The sequence below is a fragment of the Chiloscyllium plagiosum genome, chromosome 6, assembly GCF_004010195.1.
Source record: "Chiloscyllium plagiosum isolate BGI_BamShark_2017 chromosome 6, ASM401019v2, whole genome shotgun sequence".
NCBI lineage: Eukaryota > Metazoa > Chordata > Chondrichthyes > Orectolobiformes > Hemiscylliidae > Chiloscyllium > Chiloscyllium plagiosum.
Genome location: NC_057715.1, coordinates 92,960,253 through 92,966,435, shown reverse-complemented (window position 1 = coordinate 92,966,435; position 6,183 = coordinate 92,960,253).

The window sequence follows — 6,183 nt, the reverse complement described above, 5'->3', positions numbered from 1 at the left end:
GCCATGTATTATCTTGTAAGTTTTTATTAGATCTCCCCTTAATCTTCTAAACTCCAATGAATACAATCCCAGGATCCTCAGCTGTTCCTCATATGTTAGACCTACCATTCCAGGGATCATCCTTGTGAATCTCCGCTGGACACGCTCCAATGCCAGTATGTCCTTCCTGAGGAATGGCTGAGGATCCTGGGATTGTATTCACTGGAGTTTCGAAGATTAAGGGGAGATCTAATAGAAGCTTACAAGATAATACATGGCTTGGAAAGGGTGGACGCTCGGAAATTGTTTCCGTTAGGTGAGGAGACTAGGACCCGTGGACATAGCCTTAGAATTAGAGGGGGTAAATTCAGAAATGCGGAGACATTTCTTCAGCCAGAGAGTGGTGGGCCTGTGGAATTCATTGTCACAGAGTGCAGTGGATGCTGGGACGCTAAATGTCTTCAAGGCAGAAATTGATAAATTCTTGATGTCACAAGGAATTAAGGGCTACGGGGAGAATGCGGGTAAGTGGAGTTGAAATGCCCATCAGCCATGATTGAATGGCGGAGTGGACTCGATGGGCCGAATGGCCTTACTTCTGCTCCTATGTCTTATGGTCTTACTCCTGCAATACTGACTTTATTTTTGTATTCAAATCCTGGTTGGCACTTGAACCCACAACCTTAGAATTCAGAGGTAAGCACCCCACCAACTAAGCCACAGAAGAAAATGCTGTTGCACAAAGTTTGCTACATTGACTCCTATGTCTTATGGTCTTACTCCTGCAATACTGACTTTATTTTTGTATTCAAATCCTGGTTGGCACTTGAACCCACAACCTTAGAATTCAGAGGTAAGCACCCCACCAACTAAGCCACAGAAGAAAATGCTGTTGCACAAAGTTTGCTACATTGAAGTATAGAGACATCAGTGATCTCTTTTGAAGATGGAGTGCTCTTAATAAGCTTTTCTTGCACAGCCTCTTACAAATCACTGAGATGATTCAAGGTACTTGTCCTGATGCTCAGGTAATTGAGAGTGCTGCTGATTCCACTATCATCCCTACATCTCAAGTATCTTATTTAGATTTGATTACATTCTTTAAATAGCATTATATTGCACAGAGATCTTAAGGGTCATAATCAGACCATAAGGGAACTAAGTGAAAGTACATGGATTTTATGGGATGAATTACAAAAGGAAGAAAGAATTGTAGAAGGGCTTATGCCCAAAATGTTCCCTCTCCTGCTCCTCGGTTGCTGCCTGACCGGCTGTCCTTTTTTAGCGCCACACTATTCAATTCTGATCTCCAGCATCTGCGGTCCTCACTTCTAAATCTATACTCGTCTCACTTTCCAGCACTTAGCCCATAACCTTGAATGTTGTGCAATTTCAAGTGCTCATCCAAGTATATTTTAAAAGGTTCTGAGGTTTCTTGCCTCAACTACCCTCCCAGTCAATGCATTCCAGATTCTCACCAGCCTCGATGTGAAAAATAATTCATCAAATCCCTCTGAATCTCCTGCATTTCACATTAAAATAATGCCCCCTTGTTACTGAGCATTCAACTAAGAGGAACAGCTGAGGACTGCAGATGCTGGAGATTAGAGTCGAGAGTGTGGTGCTGGAAAAGCACAGCAGGTCAGGCAGCATCCGAGGAGCAGGAGAATCGACGTTTCGGGCAAAAGCCCTTCATCAGGAATGGTGGAGGAACAGCTGCTTTATGTCAATGGAAACATAGGTGGTCTTTATATTAACTTTGCAGCTGACATGAAATTTGATGAAGATGTGAATAGTGAAGAAGGTTGTCAAAGGATACAGTAGGATATAAATCAGTTGTAAATTTGGTGGAGGAATAGCAGGTGGAGTTTTATCCAGGCAAGTGTGAGGGAGAATAATATATTTTGAGAGGTCAAATCCAAGAGAAAGGTACACAGTAAATGGCTGGACACGGATATACAGAAGAATCTTGGGGTACAAGTCCATAGCTCCCTGAAATGACAACACAAAAGATTAAGGTGGTAAAGAAGGTGTACAGCATGCTTGCTTTTATTCAGGGCATTGAGTCTAAAAGTCGGCAAGTCTTTTTACAACTGTATAAGACTTTAGTTAGTTTAGAGTATTGTGTGCAGTGATGGTCACAACACAATAGGAAGGATGTGGAGGTTTGGGAGAGAGTGCAAAAGATGTTTACCAGGATGTTACCTGGATTGGAGTGTAGTAGCTATAAGGAAAGGTTGCAAAAACTTGGATTGTTTTGGCTAGAGCATCAGAGGCTGAGGGGCAACCTGAGACAAGTATATAAAATTATGAGAGACATGGGTGGGATGGATGGTTGGAGTCTTTACCAGGTGGCATAGGTTTAAGATGGGAGATGGGAGGGTGGGGGGAGGCGGTGGTGGAATGGAACAAAGTTTAAAGGAGGAAAGTCCTTTACACAAAGTGTGTAGGTGCCTGGAACACACCGCTAAGGTGGCAGTAGAAGCTGGTTCTTGTACTATACAGTTCTATGCGTTTGGATGCATTGGAGAAGTTTCATCAGCTGATAAAGAACTTTTATGATTCAAGCATATTGGAAATCAGACATTAACATGACACCTAGACCCTGTGCTTTGAGGTGTACATTTATTGAAAGTTTAGGAATCTACTGAACCTTTAAAAAACAGATGGCTTGTCATCTGTGCAGTTAATTTCAAAGGCTCTGTTGTATTCAGTTCTAGAAGGTTTGTTTATAGTTGTGCATTTAAATCTTACGAATGCCTGGTAGAGTTCCAAACCTGACAAATAGTTTAGCTCAGCTGTGGTTGCTATCAAATGGACTGTGAACCTTTTTTGACTAATTGTCATGTGACTATGTAATAAGATTACGTTTCCTTGGAAGTCATTTTGGAATAAGGCGTATCTTGACAGATTTATGACCACTTAAGCTGAGTAAGATTTTCAAATGAAATTTGAAGTTTTATGAGCACGTAAAGAGCTTTTCTTTCTAAAAAGAGATTTAATGGATGGTTGTTTATTTTGACAGTTTCATGAACATTTCAAAGATTCTCAGTGTTATTATAGATGTCATGAGTTTGCCTTTGCGGGAAACTGGATATTGTGTATGAAGAGTACACGAGAGACATGGTGGCTACATGGAAGGGCATGGAGATACATTGTGCTTGGAAGAAGGTAGCTAGGAAAAGGGTAGGTCCACTCAAGGACAACAGAGGGTACTTATGCCTGGAGCTGGAGGAAGTGGGTGAGGTCCTTAACAAATGTTTGCATCAGTATTCACAAAGGAGAAGAACATGGTAGATGGTGAATCTAGAGAGGGGTATGTTGATATTCTCCCTGTATGTCAATATAAAAAAGGAGACATTGGGTGTTTTGAAAAATACTAAGGTCAACAAGTCCCCAGGACCTGATGAGATCGATCCCAGAATGCTGAAGTAGACAGGTGAAGAAATTGCTGGGGCCTTGTACGAAATCTTTATATCCTCTTTAATCACAGGAGAAGCCTTGGATGACTGGAGAATAGTCAATGTTATTCTTTTGTTTAAGAAGGGTAACAGGGATAATCTAGGAAATTACAGGCCAGTGAGCGTGATGGCAGTGGTAGACGAAATTATTGGAGAAGATTCTTAGGGATAGGATTTACTTACCTTTGCAAGATATGGATGTATTAACTATCGGCAGTATTTCATTTTGTGGGCAAATTCATGTCTCACAAACTTTATTCAGCTTTTTGAGGAAGTGATAAACATGATTGATGAAGGCAGAGCAATAGATGTTGTCTATATGGACTTTAGCAAGGCCTTTGACAAGGCTTCTCGTGGTAGGATGATACAAAAGGTAAAGTCACATGCGATCCATGGTGAGCTGGCAAGGTGGATACAGAACTGGCTTAGTCATGGAATACAGAGAGTAGCAGTGGAAGGGTGTTTTCCTGACTGGAGATCTGTTTCGAGTGGTGTTTCATAGGCATCAGTGCTGGGATCCCTGTTGTTTGTAATAGATATAAATGACTTGGAGGAGAATGTAGGTGGTCTGATGACTAAGTTTGCAGATGACACAAAGATTGGGGGAGCTGTGGACAGTGAGGAGGATTGCCAGAGGATATAACAGTACATAAATAGATTGGAGACTTGGTTGGAGAAATAGCAGATAGAGTTTAATCTGGACAAATGCAGAATATTGCATTTTGGCAGATGGGAAGTATACAGTAAATGGTAGAATCCTTAGTAGCATTAATATTCAGAGGGACCTAGGGTACAGGTCCACAGTTCCCTGAAAGTGAGAGCACAAGTGGATAAGATGGCCAAGGAGGCATATGGCATGCTCGCCTTCCATTGGTCAGAGCACAGAGTATAAAAATTGGCAAGTCATGTTGTAGCTGTATCGAACTTCTGTTCGGTCACATTTGGAATACCCAGTACAGTTATGGTTGCCGCACTACTAAGGATATGTAAGTTTTGGAGGGGATACAGAAATGGTTTACCAGGGTGTTGTCCAGTTTGGAGGGTATTCACTATGAGGAGAGATTGGACAAACTTGGTTTGTTTTCACTTAAACGTTGAAGGATGAGGGGGGGGCGACTTGTTAGATTGTCAGAGACACAGAGAGTCAGAGTCTTTTTCCCAGGGCAGAAATATCTATTGCTGGGGGACATAGGTTTAAGTTAAGAATAAGTTTAAAGGAGATGTTAGAGGCAGATTTTTTTTGCAGAGGGTGAATATGCCAGGAATGCTCTGTCAGACAATATGGTGGAGGCGGATACAACAACAGTGTATAAGAGGCATCTTTACAGATATTTGAATAAAAGAGGGATGCACAACATGTAGAGGCAAAAGGTTTTAATTTAGAAAGGCATCATTTGTAGGCGCAGTCTTGGTGGGCCAGTCCTGTGCAGTCCTGTCCTTTGTTCTTGTTTACTGCCTCCCTTTTTGGCTTAAATGATAAAGCCCAAGGATTTCCTGTATGGGATTGCATGAAAATATGGCCTTCTCTTTGCTTTGCTCCAAAAAAAAGCTTGTGTGCTTACATCTGAAAAGCTTTCTTATTTTAAATCCAGGATATCAGTGTGTGCAAGATATATCAAATCGCATTGGAGCAGCAAGGTCACAGTAGAGATAAGCAGACAGCCTCAGTCTAGACCTCAGTGGCAAAATTACAGAAATGTCTAACTTTTCTTTTTTAAGCAATTTTAAGAGGAAACAAGCCTATCTTAAACTTTGAAGTTGAAAATTAACCAATTCAATGTTCTCTTTCTACTTTCAGATTATTAAAGCTATTTAATAAATTTTCACGCAGCCTGATACTATTCTTGATTAGTGGTGCTGGAAGAGCACAGCAGTTCAGGCAGCGATTTTCTTGCTCCTTGGATGCTGCCTGAACTGCTGTGCTCTTCCAGCACCACTAATCCAGAATCTGGTTTCCAGCATCTGCAGTCATTGTTTTTACCTACCTGATACTATTCTTGCGGTGGATATTTTGTGAATTATACTGTGCATTGTGCATTACATTATTTGATAAGACACAGATTACATAATCAATTAGCTTACAATACAATAACCTACAAAGAAGATACTTTGAATTGCATGCTACACAAGTTAAACAATTTAAGATCTTTCAATTAGAATGTTCTTGATTTGAATCTGTATAATATATGTTTAGGAACTTATCCAGTAATTTGATAGTGAGTGAATTTACTAATATCACAGAACCTAATGGTATTGTTATTAGAGAGTATGATATAGTATAACTGTTATTTGGAAATTTGAGTTCTAATATGGACAGCACTGTACATACCGATAAGTTTGATTTGTATTTTTATACTGTGTGGGTTGAGAAGGAAAGGACATAATTTTAGTTTCATGTCAGAGTTCTGAGTGTTGTGTCAGGATATTTGAAGTTATGATTACATGTATCTAAATGTGGCTTTTGAAAATTCCTTGATGTTAAAAGTCAGTTCTGTCAAAAATAAGATTGAAAGCAAGAGAAAGAAATTGGGCTTTTGTCTAAAAACAAGCTGTCAAAGGGAGACAGAGACAGAAACAGTTACCCTTTCGACAGAGAAAGAACCATCCAGAAAGGTTCAGTGAGTGTGACAGCTTTCTCTCAGAGTATGTGCACATGTCTATCAGAAAGACAACACCTTTTCCAGCATCAGTTTAATAGTCTCCAGAGCTGTCAGGGCAGGACAAAGAAATCCTGAGAAGCTCC